General features: G+C 47.3%; 1 protein-coding gene across 1 annotated transcript in view; it reads right to left on the bottom strand.

Moving 5' to 3' along the window:
* EMID1 (EMI domain containing 1) overlaps positions 1-13,390 on the bottom strand; it is a 100,611-nt gene that overhangs the window by 54,996 nt on the left and 32,225 nt on the right. The gene's annotated exons all lie outside the window — the stretch shown is intronic.

The raw sequence follows: 13,390 nt of genomic DNA, 5'->3' as shown, positions 1-13,390 counted from the left end.
AAAAAAAAAAAAAAAAAAACCACTCTACCTGAGGTGGGTACATTATTCCTAGTTTACACGCGAGAAAACCGAGGCCCAGGTACTCACAGTCCCGCAGGGAGGAAAAGACCTGAGCTGATCCCCTAAGTGTCCTGTCCACTCTTATTTCCATTTTACAGGTGTAGAAACTGAGGCACAGAGAGGAGATGTCATCTATCTGAAGCATCCCGGCAGTGGTTGGCAGAGTCAGGGTTTAAACCCAGATCTCCTCACTTCAGAGAGTGTCAGTTTTGTTTTGTTTTGTTTTGTTGAGACAGAGTCTCACTCTGTAGCCTTGGGTAGAGTGCAGTGGAGTCACCTTAGCTCACAGCAACCTCAAACTCCTGGGTTGAAGGGATCTTCCTGCCTTAGCCTCCCAAGTACCTGGGACTACAGGCACATACATCACACATCTGGCTAATTTTTTTATTTGCAGTAGTGATGGGGGTCTTGCTCGGGTTGGTCTGGAACTCCTGAGCTCAAGTAATCCACCTGCCTTAGCCTCCCACAGTGTTAGGATTAATAGTGTGAGCTGCTATGCTCAGCCAGGTATCAGCTTTTAACCACAATTAGGGAAGAGTATAGACAGCATGTTGGTCTGGGCCTCAGCTCCCGGTCTGTAACAAGGTAAGGATTGGCGTTGTGTGGAATTTCTTCATGTGGGGTACATGGATAGGGTTCTGAGGGAAGGGTTCTGCATCCCTCCAAGGTATATGCAAACGTAGTGTGTCTGTGGGAGGGGGGTGCGTGTCTGTGCTGTGACTGTCATGTGTGTATGTGATGGATGTGTGTACAGGCCTGAATGTATTTATGTGCATGTATATGAAGTGTGTCTATGATAGGAGGGTGTGTTTATGGGAAGGGACTAGAGGTTTCATCCAAGGGGATCCAAGCCCCTCAACCTCCCAGAGCAGTCTCTAACCCCTCTCTCCACCTGAATTGATATGCACCAGACATTCCTGGTCTGGTGAACCCCCGTTTGGCGAACCCCTGTCTGGCGAACCCCTTGCCCACCATGAGCCATGGGCCTGTTTTTGCCATGCCAGAAACACTCCCCAGAGGATCTGTCAGCACCCACCTCTGATTTCTGGGGACTGCCTCTCCTCAACACACCAGGTCCTGAGGCCGAGTCAGTATGGGGGTGACATCACCAGTGTGCACATACAGAAGAAGCTGATAAGCTGATTCTCTGTCCCCGGGGGGATGGGTAGAGAGAGCTGGGTTTAAATGCTGACTGGGCATGGAGGTTCATGTCTGTAATCCTAACCCTCTGGGAAGCTGAGACAGGAGGATCACTTGAGATCAGGAGTTCGAGATCAGTCTGAGCAAAGTGAGATCCGATCTCCACTAAAAATAGAAAAATTAGCCAGGCATTGTGGTGGAACTGGGTAGTCCCAGATATTAGGGAAGCTGAGGTGGAGCGCAGGATTTGAGGTTGCTGTGAGCAAGGCTGAGGCCATGGCACTCTGTCTCAAAAAAAACAAAAAAGCAAAAAAACTCTGTCACTGCCATTTCTGCCCAAGTTAGCCCAGACAAGTTCTGCTCTTCTCTGAGCCCGAGTTTCTCTTTTGTAAAGAGGACAGTTTACCTTCCTTTCGGGGGTGTGAGGAGAATTGAGATATCGTGGTAATGCCCTGAGACCCACCATCCTTTGTTTCACATGGTTCCCCAAGTGCTCATCACTTCTCCAATTTCATCACCATGGTGCCAACTTTGCTTCCCTAGGGAGCTGCCTCCCTCCCTTCCATGTGACAATTTGGGGCATCTTCTGTGGCCCCCCAAGAAATGCAACTTTTTTCTTTCCTTCCTTCCTTCCTACAAAGTCTCACTTTGTCACTCTCGGTAGAGTGCTATGGTGTCATAGCTCACAGCAACTCAAGTTCTTGGGCTCAAGTGATTCTCTTGCCTCAGCCTCCCAAGTAGCTGGGACTACAGGTGCCCACCACAAGGCCTGGCTATAGGCCTTGATTTCAACACAGCTAGATCAATGACTCAGCCTCCTAGGTGACTGGTTACTCCTGAGGGACCATGTCCCAAGAGGATCCCAGGCCTGTCTGAGACCCTGATCAAATGATTGGAATCGTAAACCATCATCTCAAGGGGCACTTTGAAGGGCAAGCAGCTGTATAGGAAGGAGAAGCACAGGACAGTGGCTTCTGTCGTAGGAGGGGCCCTGGAGGGACTGAGAGGTGTCTGGGACCTCAGATAGGTGCCATAGAATGAGAAGGCACCATTAGGTCTGTTTGCAACCTGTCTGAGATGTTCATGTGATCAATGGCAATCACATTCTTTAACTAATGCCACCAAACATAAAAGATTCAGGTCACTGCAGAATTTCTCCAGCAAGTGACTACCTTGGTAAAGGCTGTCATGAACATTTTTTATGTTAGAGAGGGGCCTGTCGTTGCTGAGATTGGGGTCCCCTGGTCCAAGTATTTATTTATAACTATAGCCGTGCCTTGTGGTAGTGCAGTCTGGTGGTTACCACCATACAAGCTCAGTGCCTCTTTAGCTCAGCCGTGTCAATTACAGAGCAATCACTGCGAGTGAGCAGTGTGACCTGAGAGAAGTCACTTCCCCTCTCTGAGCCTCATTTCCTTGCCTGAAAAAACAAGCCCTAGAATCTTTTTAAATCCCTCTTGCTAAGAGTCTGAGCTTCTGGGACAATATGAAAGCTGCAGGTCTCCCTGCAGTGGCCCTGGCCACAACCAGAGCCCCCTTTAATGGCTCAATTTCCTGGTAAAGTCAGCTAACTTTCTGGTTCACTTTCCTAGCTGAGTGGAAAGGCAGGAAATGCCACAGGCCCTGGGTTTTGGTCATTTGAGGTTTTAGTGTTTGCTGACATAGGGAGGAGAGGGGCTGGCTGGCTCGAGGTCTCAGAGCCCTGTCCCTGCAGGCTGAGCCTCCCCCGTGGGGGCCTTGTCCTCTCCGCTGCCAAGACCAGACCACAACCGCCAGTAACGACAGCAGCTTCCGTTCCCAAGTGCTGACTGTGTGCCAGGCGCTGTGCTAAGCATTTTGCTTGCATTGTCTGTTGCCCTCTTCTCTGCCACCCAGAGGCAGTGTTATTATCTCCAGGTGCAGGGCCCACAGCTGGTGGGTGATGGGTGCTGGCCAGTGAGCTCACCCACCAGACCATACTGCCACCCTCTGGCTGAGCCTGCAGGGGGGCTTCTTTGGGGTAAGGGATAACTTGGGCTCCCATCTGGGGGCTGATGAGGCCAGAGAGAACACAAGGACACATGCCACCAAGACCTGGACCCACACACATGTGGACCACACGGGGACACACACATAGGCACCCTCCCAGAGCAGGGCATGGGTTTCTGGGAAACACAGCCATCTGGTGTGGATTCACTGATGCATTCACCCTGGCTTAGTCCAAACAGGAAATGCTTTCTCCTCATAACAAACAAACCTGGGCTGCAGCCTCCTGCCCTGTGAACTCCCTCAGAGCTCTAGCTAAGGGCCTCTTTCCTCTTGCTGAGTCCCACAGGACAGCCTCCCCAGCTCAGGGTGCCTCATAATATCAGCCCTGTTGATAGATGAGGTTGTGTGGGCCCAGCACCCATGCCCTGCTTATTCTATAGGTGAGGTAGCAGCCTGTGTAGGCCAAAGGGTGCCCAGAGCATGTGGTAGCAGCCCCGAGGGACCCTGGCCTGATGGCTGGGGCAGTGCCTAGACACTATGAAATGGAAGGGGCCGCATTAATGGTAGCAGCCTTCACAGCCCATGCCTAGACAAAGGGCAGGGCCTGAGGGCTGGGACTTCCCAGTGTGCTTCCAGCTTAGGGGACAATGGCTGCTCTCTGTTCCTTTGATCAGGGGGTTTGGCTCTGCTGTCCCTTGTGCTTCCAGTAAGGGCACCCCACAGGACCAGAGCTGGGTATAGGGAGACCCAGACAGCCTGCAGCTGCCCAGCCGTTATTTATGCTTCTTGGAGTTGCCCTTGTTACCCAGCTCATTCCTGCCTCACAGAGCTGGGACAGGGGCTAGAAGGGAGTGATGGGAGGAAGGAAGCTGTCGGAAAATCATAAATTAGGGCCCTGAGAGGGCTTTCCCACCCTCCTCAGGAATCCTTGGGAGGAGAACCCTACACCTTATGAAGGAGTAAGAGGAGGACATCAGAATGACAGGGCCGGGCACCAGCAAGCATGGCAGGACAAGGTGCCTGTATTGGGGCATAGGAGAACTGGATGTTCTGTGTGACTTAGACAGAATCCCTACTCTCAGAGCCTCAGTTCTCCCATCTGCAAAATGGGGGTGATATGAGGACTTGGGCACTTCACTGACTGTGCTTTGTTGACTGTGATGGTATAAACTAATGGGAGGCCTTAACAACCTTTGTTTCCACTTCCCTTCCTTTGGTAATTTCCCCTAAATCCTCTCCTTCCTGTCCTCCCCACCCACCTCTGCCCCACCTGCCTTCTCTGAGGTCCTTTACTCTGCTTCTCTTTCCACATATCTAATGAAGTCTCATTATGTAGCATCTATCTAACTAGGGCATAGAGGGAGGAGTGCTGGCTCATTCATACTATAATGTGAGTGACTGATATGTTTAGTGTTTGATGTTGGGAAGAGGGGGAGTTAACAGGGATTCCTCTCATTTAAACTTTAAATAGTTGATATCACTGGTAGTAGAACTTCTAGGCTGGTGAGGGGAATGTTTGGTGATGAGGGGCCTGGGAGCATAGTCTGCAGAGTGTGAGGACATCTGTGGAGGAGGGTGTCCATCTCTCATCCCCAATGAGGGAGAGAGTACTCCCTGCTGCATATGTCTGAAGTGGTGGCTATAAGCCCCTGTGGTTTGATGGATTTGGCAGGAATGAAGGGCAGGCACAAGGAGCCACTCAGAGCAGAGACCCTGGAGCTGCCCATTGGACCCTTCCCAGGGATAACCTGCTGGATACCATAAGTATGTGGGAAACACAGCCATCTGGTCTGGCTACATGATACCCCCAAGATGAATGGTTTTTACTTCCATGAAGGTGATTCTGAGGGGCAGGAGAATGAACGTAGTAGGGAGAAAGAATCAGAAAGAACAGAGACAGAGATAGAAAGAGAGACACTTTTAGAAGGAGAACCTAGCCAGAGACAGAGAGACACAAAGTCAGCCACAGAGACACAGACACCAGTGGAAACGCAGACTGAAAAAGAGACAGGCAGACAGATGTAGAAAGATGGTACTCGGGAAGAGGACCCCAGGGGCAGCCTGACAGGAGCAGGACCAGGGTGCCAACCAACCCAGCACCACCTGGGAACTTCACCCATCTCAGGCCCTGCACAGGCTCTGCCCCCATCACCTTCCCTTGCCTAGCACTGGCTGCCCTGTGGGCTTGGGCTGCCTGGGGCTGGTAGTGAGGCAGGCAGAGACACTGGGCCCAGGAGGCATGGATTCCTAGCAGGGGCCTGAGAAGTTGTAGATGGATAGACCACCATGTGGGGGGTGCTCCCGAGTACCTGGGCTCCAGGCCGGACTCTGTCTTTCTGTCCAGCCCTGAAGGGCTAGGTCTGGGTCCTCCCTCTAGTGCCTGTTGCTTGGTTGTGTCCTATCCAGCCTCCGGCCCCCCAATCCCTGCCCACCCAGGTTGAGGCATTGGTCTCCTCCATGACTTCTTGCCTCCCCTCTGACTCTCCTCAAAGCCCAGTGGAGTAAAGTAACCCTGTGAGAGTTAAAAACTTCCAGTCTTGGGGCAGCGCCTGAGGCTCAAAGGAGTAGGGCGCCGGCCCCATATGCTGGAGGTGGTGGGTTCAAACCCAGCCCCGGCCAAAAACTGCAAAAAAAAAAAAAAACCTTCCAGTCTTCCTCCTCTGCCCACCAATGCCTGCTCATCCTCCAGTATCAGTTCAGTCATTATCCCCTCTAGGAAGGTATCCTGGACCCCCAACTCATCCACTGAGCTTCCCCACTAATGGCAGTCTGTGCTGGGGTCCTCTGTTGATTTATCTGGTTCCCCTGATGGATCCAAAATAGGCTGAACCCTTTTAAAAATTTTTCTATGAGTTCTAGGACAGAAGCGATATGAAATACACTTGGGTACCTAAAAATTTCTGCATGGAACAAAAATATAATATACCTTTGAACAGCATGGGTTTGAACTATGTGGGTCCACTTTTGTATGTGGATTTTCTCCCACTTTTGCCACTCCTGAGACAGCAAGACCAACCCTTCCTCTTCCTCTTCCTCCTCAGCCCACTCAATGTGAAGACAAGGATGAAGGCCTTTATAATGATCCACTTCCACTGAATGAACAATAAAACTATATCTTCTGTTCTCTATAGTTTTCTTTTCTTTGTTGTTGTTTTTGTTTGTTTTTTTTTGGGGGGGGGACAGGGTCTCACTATGTAACCTAGGCTGGCATGTGGTGGCATGATCATAGCTTACTATAATCTTGACTCTTGAGCTCAAGCAATCCTCTTGCCTCAGTCTCCCAAGTCGCTAGGACTATAGGTGTGCACCACCACACCTGGTTAATGCATTTTTTTTTTTTTTTAGAGACAGGGTCTCACTTTGTTGCTCAGGCTGGTCTCAAGCTCCTGGGCTGAAGCAATTCTCCCACCTTGGCCTCCCAAAGTGCTGGGATTACAGGCATGAACTGTCATACCTACTCACATTCTTATGATTTTATTAACAACATTTTCTTTTCTCTAGCTTACTTTATTGTAAGAATGTAGTTTATAACATATAACATACAAAATATGTGTTAATTGACAGTTCATGTTACTGGTAGGGCTTCTGATCAATAGTAGGCTATCAGAGGCTAAATTTTGGGAGAGTCAAAGTTATATGCACATTTTTGGCTGCATGGAGGGGGCAAGTGCTTCTAATCCCCATGTTGTTCAGCTGTAATATGGTTAACTGCAGAAAAATTTGCAACATATAGATCAACTATAGGAATGTATAGGAAAGGCTAATTTCATCCACATATAAAGAGCTCTTGCAAATCAGTAATATTGGATATTCAATGACTCAATTGATAAATGGACAAAAGTTGTGATCAGACAGCAAGCTTAGAATGAAAAGGCATTCAACCTCACTCAAAAGAAAAGTGATGCAGGGTGGCGCCTGTGGCTCAGTGGGTAGGGCACCGGCCCAGTATACCAAGGGTGGTGGGTTTGAACCTGGCCCCGGGCAAACTGCAACAAAAAAATAGCTGGGCGTTGTGGCCTGAGCCTGTAGTCCCAGCTACTCCGGAGGCTGAGGCAAGAAAATTGCCTAAGCCCAGGAGTTGGAGGTTGCTGTGAGCAGTGTGAGGCCATGGCACTCTACTGAGGGCAATAAAGTGAGACTCTGTCTCTAAAAAAAGAAAAGAAAAGAAAAGAAAAGCAATGCAAATGAAACCCCAGTGAGACAGCACCTTGCAAAACTGAGGGCAAGAACTTACAAGTTCAGATAAAATGGCTCGACAAGGGTATGGGGAAAATGTCACTTTCACACGTGGCCTCTTTGGAACACAGTTGGTAATATGCAATAAGACTGTACAATGGGCTCGGCGCCTGTAGCTCAAGAGGCTAAGGCACCAGCCACATACGCCAGAGCTGGCGGGTTTGAATCCAGCCTGGGCCTGCTAAACAACAATGACAACTACAACCAAAAAATAGCCGTGTGTTGTGGTGGGCACATGTAGTCTCAGCTACATGGGAGGCTGAGGCAAGAGAATTGCGTAAGCCCAGAAATTGGAGGTTGCTGTGAGCTGTGATGCCACGGTCCTCTACCCAGGGTGACAGCTTGAGGCTCTGTCTAAAAAACAAAACAAAACAAAACTGTACAATGTACTCCCCTTTGACCTAGCAATGCCACATCAAGGAAGTTTCTCACAGGATATTTGCAAAAAAAAAAAAAAAAAAAGATATTTGCAAAGAACGCAAGGAAATTAACTGAAGCACTATTTGCAATATCAGAAGACTGGAAATGACTTAAATTTCCATCATAGGAGATTGGTAAATTAAAGTACATCCATCAGCAAAATACTATATTGCTGTAAAAAAGAACAAGGGGCCTAAGAAAATGTCTATATCTACAATAGAATATTACTCCATCATAAAGAAGAACAAATACTGATATATGCTATGACATGGATTGAGTTGGAAATGTTATGCCAAGTAAGAGAAGCCAGACCTGAATGGCCATGTATAGTGTTTATATGAGATTTTCAGAATAGACAAATCCGTAGAGACAGAGAATAGATGAGTGGTTGTTAGGGACTGGGGGCAGGAGACCGGAGGTGACTGCTCATGGGTGTGGGATTTCTTTTTAGGGTGATGAAGATGTTCCGCAATCACATAGTGGTGATGGTGACACAGCTTGAATATACTAAAAACCACTGAACTGTACACACTGAAAGGGTAAATTTTGTGGTATGCGAATTATATGTATACAAGATGAGATCTAAGTGGTTTGATATGGAACTATTTTCAAAGATCGTTTGTTAAGTGGAAAAAGTAAATAAAGGAGCTGCCATTTGTGGGGCAACTGCAGGGATATATACCCCTAAATACTTAAATCATGCACTCATTTTCTCTAGAAGAATTCAAAAGAAACTGGTAACTGACTGCTTTTGGGGTGATGAACTGAGGGACTGAGGGTATTAGTTTTCATTATAAATCCTTTTGTACAGTTTGAGAAAATATTAATACCAAAAAAATGCTCAGCATAGTCACCCTCTGTGTTAAGAATAAAATCCATGTGTGTGTGTGTGTGTAAAATGCAGCTCTCATCAATCCAGGCTCTGGTAGCTTTTGGGTGCTGGAGTGAAGTTTCTATGTACATTTTCTCCTCCAAGGAGAAGGATAGGGCAGGCAGAAGGTCCTCAAGTGTCAGAGCTGATTCAGGAGCTATTCCTATGAATAGGGCCCCAGCCTCAAAGCCTTGAGAGGCCACTGAAGTGGCTCTGAAGGGGGATAGCTCACTCCCTACTCACCAGGGAAGAATTCTGTGGTCCTGTCTTCAGCTGGCCTGGCCCAGGGCTCCCAGATGCTCAGGTCACACCTGAGCGGAGGCTGTTCAGGGCGTAAGCAGGGAAGATGGGGCCTGGCCAGAGGGCAGGCAACCTGGGGTCCCCTACCTGTTGAGCTAAAGTAGGCTGTGTCCTCCCCTGACCCCAGGGAGGGAGGAAGAGGTAGAAAGGGGGAGGAAAAGACAGAGAGGAGGCAGTTGAGAGAGATAGAGTGACTGAATGTCAGAGACAGAGATAAAGGCAGAAGCAGAAACAGAGAGATTCAGAGACAGAGAGACTCAGCCCTGCCCGCAGCACAGAGGGAGAGACTCAGAGTGGAGTCCCAGAGGCAGAGTCAGAGATGCTGAGAGAACAGAGCCCAAAAGGGAACAGGAGTGCAGGAGCGCAAATGAGGGGTGTGGGGTGGGAAGCGGCTGACGCTGAGCTGCTTCTCACTGTGTGTGCCCTATCTACACGATTTCATGCTTTATCTCCAAGAGGAAACATTTTGGCTCAGGAAAGGGAGGCCAGGGAGGGTAGGAAACGGTTACACAGATAACAGCAGCCAGGCTGGATTCAAACTGGCTGCAGCACCTTGGAGCAAGAAGCCAGGAGAGTCCAGAAGGTCCAGAATCAGCCCTGGAACCCTACATTGCATACATTTCTCTCTGGACAGAAGCCCATTGGCCCATCTGGGTTGCTTGTGCCCAGCTTGGGTGGGATGTTCCCAGGAGCACAGTTGACTGGCCTTGGATTCAAGGGTGGCCTGTTGCACAGCACGGGGCTGACGTTGCGGGGTCCTCTCACTTGGCTAGAAGGGGGTTTCAGTCTTGCCTGTGTCTCCTCATTGAGTGACCTTGGCCGCGTTGCTTCTCCTCTCTGAGCCTCAGTGTTTTCACCTAGAAACTGGGGATAGTGGCACTTGTCTCAGTTGCTATGATTTTGCTATGAGGAACATTTAAATGAGACATGTAGGACTCATGTGTATATATATATGTATGTATACAAATACATTCATACATATATGTAGGTAAATACAGATATGGTATGTAGAGCTCTTCACCCGGTGCTTGGCACAGACTGCTGAGGATATAATGCCATGTTGAATCTAAAGCATGTTATATATAATCTGTGGAGTGTGAAGCCTGGGATAGACAAAGGGGTCAGCCTTTGGTAAAAGGAATATTGGAGAAGAATCTGGAGTTTTCTAAAGGCCCTTTGCTACCAACTGTTGCCTGAAATGCTTCTATTAGTCAATCTTTTGGGCTATAGTAAGAGAACCCTATGTTGAAATTCAAAACTGTCATCTAGGAGGGATATTGCATTTTACAAGACCAGACCAAATCATTCATTTACTGTCTTTTTCTTTGGCTTTGCCAAGCTGGTGCAGGCACCTGGGCCTCTTTTCTAGGTACTCTGCCTGCAATTAAGAAGCTCTGCCACTAGGTGGAGTTGCAGTTCTGCACCTGCATAGTTTCTTTTTGCCCCTTCTGCTCTGTGTATGTCTGCTCAAATCCACTCCTAGAAGCTGCCTTTTGAGAAAAACAGAAAGGGAGGGATACAGAGATGGACTTTAGACTGGTGAAGAGTGCTGGGATCAGTTAGCCATGTCTGCACTGGGCAAAGGATGGGAAAGTAGCAGATTCTGTGCCAGGCATTCTGCTACCTCCAGGCTGTGCTTCTGAGTAGACAAGTAAGTTTTTCTATTTAAGAGTACTTTTTAGACTAAGTAGAACTCTTTTTTAAATGCTTATGTTTAAATTGCTTGAGCTCATGAGTTAGAGATTGGCCTGAGCAACATGGTGCAACCCTTATATAAAACATAAGAAAAATTAGCCTGGCATGAAGGTGTACGCCTGTAGTCCCAGCCACTTGGTAGGATGAAGAAGAAGGATCACTTGAGCCCCAGAATTCAAAGCTGCAGTAAGCTCCAATCATGCCACTCTAACTCTATTCTGAGCTAAAGAGTGAGACTCTGTCTCCAAAAATAAAATAAAGAGGCCAGGCACAGTGGCTCAGGCCTATAATCCTAGCACTCTGGGAGGCCGAGGCAGGTAGATTGCCTGAGTTCAGGAGTTTGAGACCAGCCTGAGCAAGAGTGAGACCTTGTCTCTAAAAGTAACCGGGTGTTGTGGCTGGCACCTGTAGTCCCAGCTACTTTGGAGGTTAAGGCAAGAGGATCACTTGAGCCCAAGAGTTTGAGGTTTCTGTGAACTATGAGGCCACAGCACTCTATCCAGGGTGACAGAGTGAGACTCTGTCTCAAAAAATAAAAATACACAAAATAACATTAAAAGAATTTTTTTTTGTAATAAAGAACATATAGTTTGGGAATGGATACTTATACACTAAGATATTTTAAAAAAGCAAAGCAGGGGGCGGTGCCTGTGGCTCAAAGGAGTAGGATGCTGGCCCCATATACCAGAAGTGGTAGGTTCAAACCCGGCCCCAGCCAAAAACTGCAAAAAAAAAAAAAAAAAAAAAAGCAAAGCGGTACAGTCTTTCTTATTAATCATTTATTTTTTCTAAAAATGTTTTTTATTCTTTTTTCTTAATTAAATGATAGCTGTGTACATTAATGCAATCATGGGGTACAGTGTGGTGTTTTCATCCCACAGTGATTTTAAAGAGAGAATCCTTTTATGCCCTTTCTTACCTGCTTTTTCCTGTGTGCTCATGAGCAACTCTCCTGCTTGGAGAGGAGATAGTCAAAGCTTCCCTCCAGTCTTCAGCTGGCTGCTCACTCAGCCCGTCTTAGTAAGCCAGCTCTTGGAAGAAACTATAAAAGAACAAGAAATCTCTTTTAGCTGCACTCTTCTTAAGAATTGGTGAGTTTTATAAAATCATTCTTTTTCATCACTAATCCCTCAGTGGCTTCTTAGGATCTTTTTAGTGGCAAAACATCGTAACAGCAATATAGTGTCATTAAAACAGGTTTTCTTTCTTTTTTTTTTGAGACAGTCTTATTTTGTCGTCCTTGGTAGAGTGCCGCAGCGTCACAGCCCACAGCAACCTCAAACTCTTGGGCTTAAGCGATGCTCTTGCCTCAGTTTCCCAAGTAGCTGGGACTACAGGTGCCTGCCAAAACACCCGACTATTTATTTTTTGGTTGTAGTTGTCATTGTTGTTTGGCAGACACTGGGGCTGGATTTGAACCCACCAGCTCCAGTGTATGTGGCTGGTGCCCTAGCCCCTGAGCTACAGGCACCAAGCCTAAAACAGGCTTTCTTTTTTTTTTTTAATAAATCACCCATAATCCATCCATCTCAATATAATGATTCCCCAGTTTTTGTTTTTGCCTCTTTTCACTTTTTTTTTTTTTTTGGTCAAACAAAAAAAAGGTTCCTGCCCTTTAAATATCTTTCCCTGACCCCCAGGCCTCCAAAAATTCTCCTTCTTTCTCTTACTCTTAGCTGTTTGTCTTTTCAAGTCAAAGCTGGTTTTCTGCACTGAATGGGTCAGTAAGGGTAGTTACACTTGGGATCACAGGAGCTGGATGCAGGCTGACTTCTGCACAAAGGGAGTTGTCCCAGCTCCCTGTCACACTCCATGTAAGTGAATGGTAAGCAAAACAACATCTGCAGAGCTCCACACACTGGATATCTGTGAGACATTATGGGTGTGTCAACATTTTCTTGTTTCCAGTTTGTCACTTTGGTGATATCTAATGTATCATTTTTGTAATTAAGAATGTAAGGCTGGGTGCAATGGCTCTTGTCTATAATCCTAACACTCTGGGAGGCTGAGGTGGGAGGAGGCTTGAGGTCAGGAGTTTATGACCAGCCTGAGCAAGAGTGAGACCCTGTCTCTACTAAAATTAGAAAAATTATTCAGGCATTGTGGGAAGTGCCTGTAGTCCCAGCTATTGGGGAGGCTGAGGCAGGATCTCTTGAGCCCAGGAGCTTGAAGTCTCAGTGAGTTAGGATGATGCCACTGCATTCTAGATAGGGTGACCAAAGCAAGACTCTGTCTCCCAAAAAAAAAAAGTATAAGTTATTTTTAATTAAGAAAACACAGCACACCTAAGAGAAATACACTTGAATGTTCATAGCAGCATTATTTGTAATAGCCCCAAAGAGAAAACAACCCAAATGTCTATGAACAGATGAATGGGTCTATCCATACAACAGGATATTATTTAGTCATAAAAAGAAATGAAGCCCTGATACATGTTACATCATGGTGAACTTGAAAATATTACAGAAAACATTATGCTAAGTAAGAGAAGCCAGAGACAGCTTGGTGCCTATAGCACAGTGGTTACAGTACCAGCCACATACACTGAGGCTGGTGGGTTTGAACTTGTCCAGGCCTGCTAAACAACAATGACAACTGCAACAAAAAATAGCCGGGTGTTGTGGCAGGCACCTGTAGTCCCAGCTACTTGGGAGGCTGAGGCAAGAGAATTGCTTAAGCCCAAGAGTTGGAGGTTGCTGT

Source organism: Otolemur garnettii, unplaced genomic scaffold (assembly GCF_000181295.1).
Source record: "Otolemur garnettii isolate 467f Iridium unplaced genomic scaffold, OtoGar3 scaffold00038, whole genome shotgun sequence".
NCBI classification, from domain to species: Eukaryota; Metazoa; Chordata; class Mammalia; order Primates; family Galagidae; genus Otolemur; species Otolemur garnettii.
The sequence above is the reverse complement of the archived record's forward strand: the minus strand, read 5'-3'. Positions and strand labels throughout refer to the sequence as shown.